The 12658-nt window shown below is 51.8% G+C and overlaps 1 pseudogene; it reads right to left on the bottom strand.

Annotated features, from left to right (window-relative positions):
- Positions 1 to 6972: 6972 nt before the first annotated feature.
- Positions 6973 to 7834, bottom strand: LOC129783477 (olfactory receptor 14C36-like; annotated as a pseudogene).
- Positions 7835 to 12658: the final 4824 nt, after the last annotated feature.

Below are 12658 nucleotides of genomic sequence, written 5' to 3' on the forward strand. Positions count from 1 at the left end.
GATGCAAGGAGCTTGGGCAGCTGACCCCCAGTGACCACAGGGATATTGCATATCCCAGGACGTTGTGCTCATCAATAACAGCACGGGGAAAGGAGGATGAAAAGAGGACATTTGTGGTCATGGCATTTGTCTTGCCGTGTCACTGACAGATTGCTGAAGAGCAGCTTTTCTGGAGATGGCTGAACCCCTGCTGCCCATGGCAAGGAGTGAGCGAATTGCTCATGTTTCTGTCCTTGCACACAAAGCTTTTGCTTCTCCTATCGAACTGTTATTTTCCTGACCTGTGAGTTTTCTTCTGATCCTCTCCCCCATCACGCTGGGCATGTAAGGGGTCAGTGAGCAACAGATGCTGGGCATTTGCGTGCTGGCCAGTGTCAAACCACAACTAATTCCTCCCTCAGTGCCACCCTGGCTGCTCTCCCCTTTGATCCACACTCAAGCTCTCACCCAACCTCATTGCCTGTCCAATACAAGAGCTCCATGTATCTGAGCTGCCCTGAAATCGCACAAAACGTCCCCCTCCCCTCATCTTTCCCGTAGGTCTCCCCTACAGACCTTGTGTCTCCATCCCCTACCAAAGGCATGGGAGCTGCCCTGCCCCTCCTCAGCGCTTACGGCACTGATGTCACAGCTCTGTGGTGGCACAGGGGGCTCCTGCTGCCCGCGCCCCAGGCGGTGGGCTCTGGGGCCCATGTGGGCTGCAGCACCTCAGGTGTGGCACCAGGGCCAAGGGCAGGCTTGTCACACGGACACCGGTACCCAGGGATGGGAGCCCTTGTGTGGGAGGGGTTTGCTGCCCAGCAGAGGATGCTGGAGCGGGTGGCAGGGGGCAGCAGAAGGATGAAGGACGTTCCCACCACGAGAGCAAGGGCTGCAGTCCCCGAGGCCAGAGGGCAACAGGCCTGGGCTGCGCAGCCCTGGCAGGAGAGGGCTTTGCTCTCCCAGGTGACTCTGTAGCACCCTGCGGCCTGTGCCAGAGCTGAAGCTCATCTCCAGGATGGGCAAGATGCTGCTGCTGGTGCTGAGAGAGCCCCTGGAGGAGGCCAGCCCGTGATCCAGCCCTCCTGGGGCTATCCTGCTGGTGGCAGGCCGGCCAGAGAGCAGCTCTGCAGAGAAGGACCTTTGGGTGCCAGAGGACAAGCAGCTGAGCAGAAGCCATCGATGCACCCTCATGGCAAAGGCCAACGGCCCCCTGGGCTGCATTAGGAAAAGCATCGCTGGCTGATGGGGGGAGGTGACCCTTCCCCTCCTCTCAGCACTGCTGAGGCCACATCTGGAGTGCCGTGTCCAGGGCTGGGCTTCCCAGAGCAAGGGAGTTGTTGACCTACTAAAGTCCTGCAAAAGGCCACCAAGCTTCTTGAAGGGACTGGAACATGGCTCCCAGGAAGACAGGGTGAGAGATCTACAACTGTTCAGTCTGGAGAAGAAAAGGCTCTGAGAGTCTTATTAATGTATGCAGCTTTCCATGCGAGCCAAGGTAACACTTTTTGAACTGATGATGTTCAACCACTGCAGGTAGTTGCCAAGAGTGGTTATGGAAAGTCCACCCCTTGACATATTCCAAACCTACCGAGCCAAGGCCTTGTACAACCGGCTTGAGCTGGCTGCACGTTTTAAACTAATTGGTTCTGGAAGCTAAGCCTTGCATACTAGGCAATCCCTGACTGGTGGTTAACTACCATCAATTAACCGCAAGGTGTTACCTTTCCTTGGCGCCAAGCTTGGTGCCATCCGTCTCCCACTCCCCTGTGCTCTGTAAACATGCCTCATCATGTTAATTGTTGTCTAGACAAGCTCGAGCACATTCCCCTCAGCTAACTGATTGCCGCGCATGGTCCCAGTTTCCAGACCGCTCCTGCATCTCCCCCTTCCTGTTGCACAAAAGAACCCCTGAAATGGAGCAAAAACATGGCACAAGTAATGGAACAAATAAAAAACCAACTAAGACATATTATCAATGTCAAAATAACCCACTGTCTTTGTTCCGTACAGTTTTACACTTTCCCCTTTTTGTTTTTGAACAGCTAGTACCAGGTTTGCCATGTTCTGCAGGGCCCTTGCAAACATGACAGCAACCAAGGCAATAGCAAACAAACAATACTGCCAATTGAGTGAATGGATGCCAAAAAAAGGCTGAAATTTTCTCAGATTTTGTTAACATGTTGCTGCAATGGGGCGCCTAAAATCCACACAGCGCATACCATCAAAATCCTCACAGCCATGTCCCTGAACAAACAACAAAAAGCAGCGGCAATTTTGACTCACATTCTTAACTGACTACCAAACAAGGTGATTTAACTCTTTAATGCTTTCCCTGCTGTTACTCTGGATAAGAGAAGAACCGCTGCGACACGTTCCCATCATAGCCTCCTACTGCATTAGCATCTACAGAAAGACAATTATCGACATTCAAAGTGTAAACAATATCAGCTTCTTTTGGATTAACATTATACATAGATGGACGGGCACACCATACAAGAACTGGTTCAGTCAAAAAGTTCGAAACATCGCATGCCTTCTCTGAACATACCTCTGGGGTCATTCCCCTCATTCCCTCTCTTTTTTTATGCAAAGAGAAACACTTTTACCATAACAGAGAAGCCCCTATTTACATCTCTGAGCCCGGACACAAACCACAGCTGTATGCTCCACCAGGCTCAGGGCAGAAATTGTTCATGTAGTTACTTAGCTCTATATCACTACAAGTATGCAGACACCTATTAAACACTAAATAACCATGTTTATCTTTCCTATTCTCCTTCACAATACCCAGCTGTTCTCTCATCTCTTGTTAGGTCAAATATTCTCATTTTCCTCTCCTACATCTCTCTTCAGACATTCTCTATCCTCCTTTTTTTTGCTTGTTAATTGCGACAAGGCAAAGGTTGTGTGTAGCTGGGTGACCATGACCTGATTTATGTTAGAATCAACTAAACACTGAATACAGGAAAAAAAGGTATGGGAGACATAAGGCAAACATCAATAAGGTGGTTAAAGATAATTATAATAAATCCTGTAATACTTTTGATCCATGGCCCAAAGTTTCCCAGCCGTGAGAAGAGACCAACGGCATCCCGCCCCTGGCTCTGCTGCAGATCCTTGTTTTAAGGCTTTTGAGTTTTGTATACTTTTGTAAATTAATTCACAGTGGTCACTCAGATTCACGTAACACATCCTACCAAAGTCTTCACACTCGTGTCCCTGTGCTAATAATAAAAATCAATAGCAACTCGGTTCTGTAGCAACATATGATGGACAGAATCAACATCTGTTAATACGCCAGAAAAAAAAATTAGTATTTTTAGTATTACTTTGTTTAGCAAGCTAGCAGCCTAATTTACTAAGCAAGTTAAGAGCGTGTACTATTCTTACAGAAGAGATTAGAGAAGCAAAAATGTGTTATGCCGCATTCCAGAACTCAGCCTGAGAATTACAGTCTGCTGTGAGTTCTGCGTTACAATCATTTGACACATGTTGGGGTTGCGATTGTGAAAGTTGCCCGTTTACAATTTTCATTGACATTATCACAGCTAGTTGTTTTAAAAGCAACCCTTGAGCTTCCTGAAGTTCGACTTGTTGCAAAATATTCTGAAGCCAATCAATCAAGTTAGTATTAAAGTTAGTGACTCTCTAGGACCCTGCAAGACTGTGGCAAGACTCCCGCACCCTGACTGCTTTAATAGCCATCTCATTCATTTGCAAACAGTTGTCCCTGGCATACCTTGCCTGAGTCACAGAATCGGCACAGGTAATTGCTCCAGCTATCTGCTCTTAGTTAACAGCAATTCCCCGATTAAGGTTTTCAGTCAAGGCCACTACAGGTAGCTCACAAAAATCAAATAACCACATCATATACTGTATCAGTTAGTACCATACAAAGCAGTAACTTCCAATCATGCAGTGTGAGTGTATAAGGCTCTGCCATCACTTCAAGAAGGGACATAGCAAATGCATTATAAATCCTCCCTTCCCCCACTGCTTTGCTTAACCCTTTAACAGCCTCGTATTGCACAGGCTGCCACTCTGCAGGTTGCTTTGTCTGACAAAATACTGAACATGCCCTAGCAACTCCCCAAACCCATCACTGAACTGATTCCCACTTGCATTCCTGCCACCAATCCCTCACACTCCCTTTCACCCTCCCCAAAAATACAATCAATGCATCAGGAGAGACAAGGGGATGGGGGAAAGGTCTAGCTCTTTTCCAGATCTATAGGACCTGGATCAAAAGGTTTATCAGTGTCAATAAAATCATTGTCCGAGTTGTCCTGTTCCCGTGCTTGGTCCTGTGTTGTGAGGGTCGCTGCAATCAGTGACAGAAGCTTTGGGGGCAGAGGAGGTGTGGACAGAATCGCCATCGCTGACGGTGTCTTGAGAAGAGTCGCGCTGTCGGTGGAATTTACAGCTTCCTCTGGTTTAGCACCGCTAGTAGAATTAGTCCACACTTGGCAAAGAGTAGTCAGAATTTGCCACCAAGATGTTAAATGCATTCCCGACACGGAGTTCCCCTCCGCGGCAGCATCATACAATTGGCTGCTGTATGTACACACTTTCATTCTTTCAAAGTCTCTAAAGTTTCTTGGCTGCTCACCTGTCTCGATGAATACAGGTGTTATCCTTGGGGTTTAGGTTGTCCGCCTGGTCCAGCCAGCAAGATGATCGTTCAGCCAAGACGTCTCCTCCAGAACGCAGCCCTCTTCCACGAGCTGTCTTTTTGTACAGACCAGTTCCGTCCTTATTGTTCCAAGGCTTGGGAACACCGCCATAGGGGTCACCATTTGAGGAGACTGAGGCACGGACTCCCGGATCTGACTAGAAGACCCTTTATGAGTCCATATACGTCTCTTTCTGGGGACGAAGCCTGATTCCCCGTTACGGATTTCCCACAGCTCACCTCTCAACTCTGGAGGGATTTCAGGCCGGCTCCTGCTTCCTTTCAGCAGATCATTCAGAGGTCTGTGGGATTCGCTGCATGTTGCTCAGATAGGCGATTCGAGAGCCCTTCACGTTAGATCCTTAAACGCATCACGTCGGGGTCACCAATTTGCGGCGAATGAAGAGACGGGACGCAGCTTGATGCAAGCAAATGTCAATTTATTGTACAGAAGCACGCGTTTTTATACACTTTCAGAAGCTGCGCGTTTTAAACTAATTGGTTCTTGAAGCTAAGCCTTGCATACTAGGCAATCCCTGATTGGTGGTTAACTACCATCAATTAACCGCAAGGTGTTACCTTTCCTTGGCGCCAAGCTTGGTGCCATCCGTCTCCCACTCCCCTGTGCTCTGCAAACATGCCTCATCATGTTAATTGTTGTCTAGACAAGCTCGAGCACATCCCCCTCAGCTAACTGATTGCCGCGCATGGTCCTAGTTTCCAGACCACTCCTGCAGCTGGCCGTGCCTCTCCTAGCGGGTTTCCCTGGGTAATCTCCAGAGGTCCCTTCCAATGTCAACGTTCTCTGTCATTCTCTGAGTTTCAAGGACACAAGCAAGACGGAATGAAATGAACAATGCATACCCTTGACCGCAAAGATAGCAGGGTCTATGGAGAGGACCCACGCTGGAGCAGGGCAGAAGTGTGACGAGGAAGGAGCAGCAGCGGTTTCCTGTGCCATCAACCCTCTTCAACATCCCCCCTACACCTCTCAGGGTGTGCTTGTGTAGGTGAATTGGGATCAATGGAGTAATTTAGCCCTGGGAGAAACTGGGGAATGGTCTTCAATGTTTTGGTCATTGTTTCTCACAATCAACATCTTGTTTTAATTGGCAATGAATGAAATTGATCTTTGGCAAGACAACACATCTTTGGCTATGACAGGGATCGGTAAGTAGTCTCTCTGCCTGTACCTTGACCCAGGAGCATCACTGGTTTATTTTCTCCCTTTGTCCTGTTGAGTCAGGGGAGCAGATGAAGAGCTGGGTGGCTGGCTGGGTGCTGGCCATGGTTAACCCTCCACAGGACCACATCAGGACTGCTGAGCCCACAGTGGGGCTCCCCCGCACAAGAAAGACCCTGCCAGACTGGAGCAAGTCCTGCAGAAGCCAGAAGGATGGTTGGGACCTGGAGCATGTTATGGACAAGGAGAGGCTGAGAAACTGGGGTTTATTTGAGATAACATCGAGAGTGAAAGACTGGACCCAGGCCAGTTGGTGGGATCTCCGTCAGTGGTTTACTTCACTATTTCTCAAAGCAAAGCCGTGAGGACATGATCTATTTGGAGATGTCTGACCACAGCCTTGGCTGAGTGGCCAACTGTGGCAAGAGCTATGGGACTTGTGTGTAACCAGTGACAGTAGGAAAGTGGCTCCATTTACATTTAGAGCTGCAATGGAGTTGGGTATCACTGAGCCACTAAGGATGACAGAGCAGACCATGCAGCAAATGTTCCTCGTAGCGACTGGGGTGTACAACAAGCAAAGGAAACGACTGATGCTTAGGACATCTTGGGGCACCTGGGGCAGCTTCCCCTGGGTATCCAGGGAACATGGCACTGAGCAGAGCCCTGTGTCCCACCCGATCACTGCCTTGCTTCCTTCACCATGACCCAAGGATTTGCACCAGGACACCCTGCCATGTGCCCCCACCCTGTTATTTGCCCCAACTTTGCACACTCACACAGCTGAGCTCTACACTGGTGCTTTACTCTCTGGGGAACTTGATAGATATCTTCACTACACAAGCCCCTTAAATTACAGAGATGTGACACAGGAGTCCAGCTGCACCATCCTGGATGCAAACGTACAAAAGCCTCTGGGTCAGGCAGGCTGGGTTCATGCTATTGAGAAAGTGGAGTGCATGCAAACACTCTAGGAGAAACACAATCGTGACATTAAAAGCGCTAAATGCACAGGATGTTCCAGAGATGACCAGGAAATGCCTTGTGAGGAGATTCAGGCAGTTCAGTGCTGCTGAGAGACACCTGACTGCATCAGCTTCTTCAATGCGTCCTTCAGCTCCTGGTTCCTCATGCTGTAGATGAGGGGGTTCACTGCTGGAGGCACCACCAAGTACAGGACTGCCACCACCAGGTCCAGGGATGGGGAGGAGATGGAGGGGGGTTTCAGGTAGGCAAACATGCCAGTGCTGAGAAAGGGAGATCACGGCCAGGTGAGGGAGGCACGTGGAAAAGGCTTTGTGCCGTCCCTGCTCAGAGGGGATCCTCAGCACAGCCCTGAAGATCTGCACATAGGACAGCACAATGAAAACGAAACATCCACAGACTAAACAGGAACTAGCCACAATAAGCCCCACTTCCCTGAGGTAGGTGTGTGAGCAGGAGAGCTTGAGGATCTGTGGGATTTCACAGAAGACCTGTCCCAGGGCATTGCCTTGGCAGAGCGGCAGTGACAGTGTATTGGCCGTGTGCAGTGCAGCATAGAGAAACCCACTGGCCCAGGCAGCTGCTGCCATGTGGACACAAGCTCTGCTGCCCAGCAGGGTCCCGTAGTGCAGGGGCTGGCAGATGGCCACGTAGCGGTCATAGGCCATGACGGTGAGGAGAGAACACTCTGCTGAAAGGAAAAAGACAATCAGGAAGAGCTGTGCAGCACATCCTGGGTAGGAGATGTCCCTGGTGTCCCAGAGGGAGTTGGCCATGGCTTTGGGGAGAGTGGTGGAGATGGAGCCCAGGTCGATGAGAGAGAGGTTGAGTAGGAAGAAGTACATGGGGGTTTGCAGGTGGTGGTCGCACACTACTGTGATGATGATGAGGCCATTGGCCATGAGGGCAGCCAGGTAGATGCCCAGGGAGAGCCAGAAGTGCAAGAGCTGCAGCTCCCGCGTGTCTGCAAATGCCAGGAGGAGGAACTGGGAGATGGAGCTGCTGTTGGACATCTGCTGCCTCTGGGCATGGGAACCTGCTCAAGGAGGAAAAGTAGTGACAAGTCAGGCAATTCTTCTGTTAAGGCAAGTGAAAGCCGTTTCTCCTAGATGCACCCCCCGTGCCCCATGCTCCCCCTCTGCCGTTCCTAGGAGAGCTCCCTTCCGAGCCGTGGCTGGAGCTGTGCTGAGTGCTGGCCGAGTGTGCTGTGAGGAGCAGGGGCTGTGCCCGCTGGCTGCCCAGCAGTGAGCCCTGCTCTGCAGCAGGGGCTTCATGGGAACCGTGGGGGCAGGGGCCAGTCCTGGCCTTGCACTGGCTCAGCCCAAACTGCTCCCAGCGCAGAAGGGCCTGTCAGCATCGGCTCTGCCCGTGCTGAGCAACGGCCATGGCCAGAGTCAGGTCAGGAGGGGTTTGTGCCGTGCTCAGGGAGAGCAGCGTGAGTGCTGAGAGGCAAGGGGACTGTCTGTGCCGTAGGGCAGAGGCAGGGACTCTGCTCTCTCCATCCCTCTCCTTCCCAGCTGCCCGGCAATTGCTCCTTTCTTAGATGGAGAGTGATCACACTGCCATGTTACCCTGACCAGCAGCCAGGCACTGCTGAGAGCAGAGGGATCCACTGCAGAGAACAGAATGCCTCATCCCTTACCGAAGGCTCAGCACCACACTGCTATCCAAGGACACCCAGGGCTCACTGTGTGCCCTGGCAGGCACATACATCTTGGGTGGACACCCGAAGTAGGTGGTCAAGTGTCTTGACCATGGCAAGTTCTTGCAGGAGAGTCAGCTCCTTCCCTGGCCTCACAGACTGCATTGCCCACAGCATCATCGGTTAGGGGAAAGCTGGGACACCTCCTTGCCGAGGACATGTCTGCACAGGAGGACCCACAAGGTCTGCGCCTGAGCCGGCAGCTGAAACCCCTATTGCCAGAGAGCCTGTCTGCAATGCCAATAGCATCTGAGCAAGGCCAGGAGAGAGACAAAGGGACACTCGGGAACTCCTTCCCCTTCCCCAGCCCGGCACACCACCTCCCACACAGCAGCAGTGCAGGGCAGTCACCCTCAGGCTGTGCTCAGCGAGAAATGGCACCGTGGCAGCAGGAGAGATGCACTTCATCCCTCCTGCTGCTCTGCTGGACCAGGAGCTGTTGAAACACATGGAACCAACGGTCTAAAGGCTGTGCTGGGTGGGAGAGGAGAGCAGAGGTGTGTTGCTCAGGGAAGGCACCTGCACGGCAGACCATGGCCAGGAGGTGCCCCCATCTGCCCTGCATCAGGGTCCCCCTCAGCATCTCCCCCCCTCCCTGCCCAGGGCTCTGCTGCCTGCAGCTGTCCCTGCCAGCAGCTCTTTCTCTGGCCCCAGGGCTCTTCCCTGCCAGCGCTCACAGAGCCCAGCTCAGCCCCTCTGTGCTTTTGATTGTGTCCTTGACAATGGACATCCCGTGATGCAGGGACACTTTGAAAATCATTGGTCTGTTTCTCTATTGCCTCACCACAGGGGTGACTTTCAACAGTGCTGGCTAACTGGGGAGGTCCAAGAAGGCTGAATGTTAGTCAAGTGCTGCCCACCTACAAGAAGGGTAGGAGGGAGGTTCGGGATAACCAGGAGGTCAGGACCAGCCAGCATGGATGTATGAAAGGCAGGTCCTGCCTGAGGAATCTGATCTCCTGCTGGGACAAAATGACCTGCCTAGTGGATGAGGGAAAGGCTGTGGATGCTGTCTACCTGGACCTTAGGAAAGCCTTTTGGCTGCATCTCCCACTGCATTCTCCTGGAGAAACTGGCTGCTCATGGCTTTGGTGGGTGTTCTCCACGCTGGTTTTGAGCTGGCTGGACAGCCAGGCCCCAAGAGGGGGAGTAAATGGAGTGAATTCAGGTGACAACAGCCCATAAGGAGTGGTGTTCCCCAGGGCTCAGTGTTGGGGCCAGTCCTGCTTCAGAACTTTATTAATGATCTGGCTTGAGTGCACCCTCAGTGAGTTTGTGTACAACATCAAGTGGGGTAGCAGTGCTGATGTCCTTGAAGGCAGGAAGGCTCTGCAGAGGGATCTGCACGGGTTGGACCATTTGGATGTGTCCAACTGTATGAAGTTCAACCAGGAGAAGTGCCAGTTCTGTACGTGGGTCACAACAGCCCCCCACAACGCTACAGGCTTGGGCCAGAGTGGCTGGAAGGCAGGCTGGTGGGGAAGTACCCTGAGGGTGCAGGTTGGCAGATGGTTGAGCATGAGCCAGCAGTGTGCCCGGGTGGCCAAGAAGGCCCATATCATCGTGTCTGCTATCAGAAACAGTGTGGCCAGCAGGACCAGGGCAGTGATGGACCCCCTGTACTCGGCACTGCTGAAGCCACACCTTGAACACTGTGTTTCCATTTTGGGCCGCTCACTTCAACAGTAATGTTGAGGTGGTTTAGTATGTCCAGAGAAGGGCAACAAAGGTGGTGAAGGGTCTGGAGCCCTGCACTGTTGAAGAGCACCTGAGGGGACTTAGGTTGTACAGTGTGGAGAAGAGGAACCACAGGGGGGATCTTTCTGCCTGAAAGGATGTTGTAGACTTGAAAGGTTGGGTTGTAGACCTGAAAGGTGGGGTAGGTCTCTTCTCCCAGGTAAGAAGTGACAGAACAAGAGGAATATGCCTCAATTTACACCAAGAGAGCTTTAGATTGGATATGAGGAAAAACATCTTCACTGCAAGGATGGTCAGGCATTGGAACAGGCTGCCCAGGGAGCTGGTGGAATCACCAGCCCTGGAGGTGTTTCAAAAGTACATAGATGCAGTGCTTCGGGACATGATTTAGTGATGGGATTGGCCGTCCTGTGGTAACGGTTGGATTTGATTCTCTTTAAGGTCTTTTTCAACCTAAATGATTCTCTGTTCCTATGCCTCTATGATATTGCAAGCCTAGCTAGACCAGTTACTGAGCAAGTTGCTCTAGCTGACCCTGCCTCAGTTGGAGGGCTGGATTCGATGATCTCCAGCGGTCAGTCCAACCTGGAAAAAAAAGCCATATATATGAAAGATCATATATCATGTGTATGTCAACACAACTACGGAAGTTCATGTGAAGAATGTTTCTCCACTCAAATGGCTTGTGGGAAATGCACTTGAAAAATCTGAAAGAAACAAGGCTGCTTTTCTGTGGCCAGGTCATGGGTGAGAATGAGGGTGACAGAGGGGTGTGTTATGAGGAGGACAGCTGATTCTCAGGAACTCCTCATGCAGGAGGACATGCCTGGCTGTGAAGGGGCCTGTGAGGTCAGTTCTGTCTCTGGAGGTGACAGGCCGGCAACAGGAACATGGCTGGGAAAGTCCTTCTGCCAAGCTACAGCATAGGACCTCTCCAGGAAAAGGGCTGGGGTACAGGCTGTCATGTCCATTTTGCCTGTGGACATGAGAGGACAGCAGCAGGCATGTGGCTTGGTCACGTCTCTGGGAGAAGCTGAAAGGCCAGCAGCAGCCATTTGGTTTAGAAGACCATGTGGAGGTGACTTCACTTTTTTGAGGGGAAAGACCACCAAAAATAGCTTTTGAGTTAGGTTCCCTGCTTGGAGGGCAGTTCCTGAGGTGGTAAAGCTTTCCTGGGTAGTGGGAAAAAAGAGGAGAGGGGAAAAGATTTCACAAAGTGTAATGTTGCAAATGGAGAGTGGCTATCGGGAGGAAGAACTGTCACTCTAGGGGTCCTGCTGCGGTGCAAGAGCTCAGCCAGAGGGAGCCTGGATCAGCCCATGGCTTTGTGTTTCAAGGAACAGCCGGTGAGAGTGGAGGTACCTCAGCGAAGGTATGGCAATGTTGGCGTGGGAGCAAGGCAGGGCAGCGAGATGGTGCCTGCAGCCTGCAGGGAAACAGGGGCAGGGCTCCAACCATGTAGGACAGCCTGTGGTGAAGAGGGCAGAGGGCACTGTCAAGGCTGGAAGGCACCAGTAGAACCCAGGTCTGTGTCCCCTTGGCTGTGGCAGCTGTCTCTGCCTCTGAGGGCCATGACAAGACATGATGTCCTCACGGCACGGGGGCATCGTTGCCTCCTTGCAGCCCCATGGGGAAGCTGGAAGTCGCTGTGCCATTGCTGTCCTTCACTGGGCATTGGATGCCCACCTTCCATGGTCCCCAGGAAGAGCCCTGAGCCCTCTGTGAGGGACAGCACCCACCTCCCCACAGGCTGCAGGTCACGGCTTGGCCTTTCTGCTTCATCAAGCAAGCCAAGGCTTTGCTCAGCAGCAGAGCTGCCTGCACAGAGCCTTTGCCTTCCTGCACTCACAGCCTCCAAGGATGGGCTCTAACAAGGCCATGGGGAGGCTTTCTCAGGCATGGCCCTCAGTGGGGCCCATTAACGCTTCCAGGGACTGTGGGCTTTGCTCCGGACTTGGTGTTCTTGAGAGGTTTCTTCAGGCTCCTCTGAACACCTGAAGTCCAGAGCACCACAGACACCCTGGGCTCATGACGAGGGAGAACGCCCTGACGAGCCCTGTCTCCTCCATCAGGGACATCTGGTCTTCAAGTTTGGCTCCTACGCTTAATGAGATAAGTTTCAGCCGTACAGTGAAAGAGAAAGGCAGGTAATGAGCACTTTGGGGAAATGATAGAAGGCTTTTCCAATTACTATTGATGCACAGTGTCTCCTGAGGAGGTGCGGACAAGTAGGAAAAGCAGTCCCTGGAGCTAATAACTGCGTGGACAGCCTTGCTCCCCAGCTCTCCAGCCTCAATATTTTTGTCTTCAGCCCCATGAGACTTACATCACTTTACATCAGATCTTCAACCAACTCTGCAGCTGAATATAGCAAATTCTTGGCTATAATTATTGCCTGCTTTCCTTAGAGAACAGGGTGTAAGCAGGAATAAAAGAG

This window comes from Falco peregrinus, unplaced genomic scaffold (assembly GCF_023634155.1).
Source record: "Falco peregrinus isolate bFalPer1 unplaced genomic scaffold, bFalPer1.pri scaffold_42, whole genome shotgun sequence".
In the NCBI taxonomy this organism is placed as follows: domain Eukaryota; kingdom Metazoa; phylum Chordata; class Aves; order Falconiformes; family Falconidae; genus Falco; species Falco peregrinus.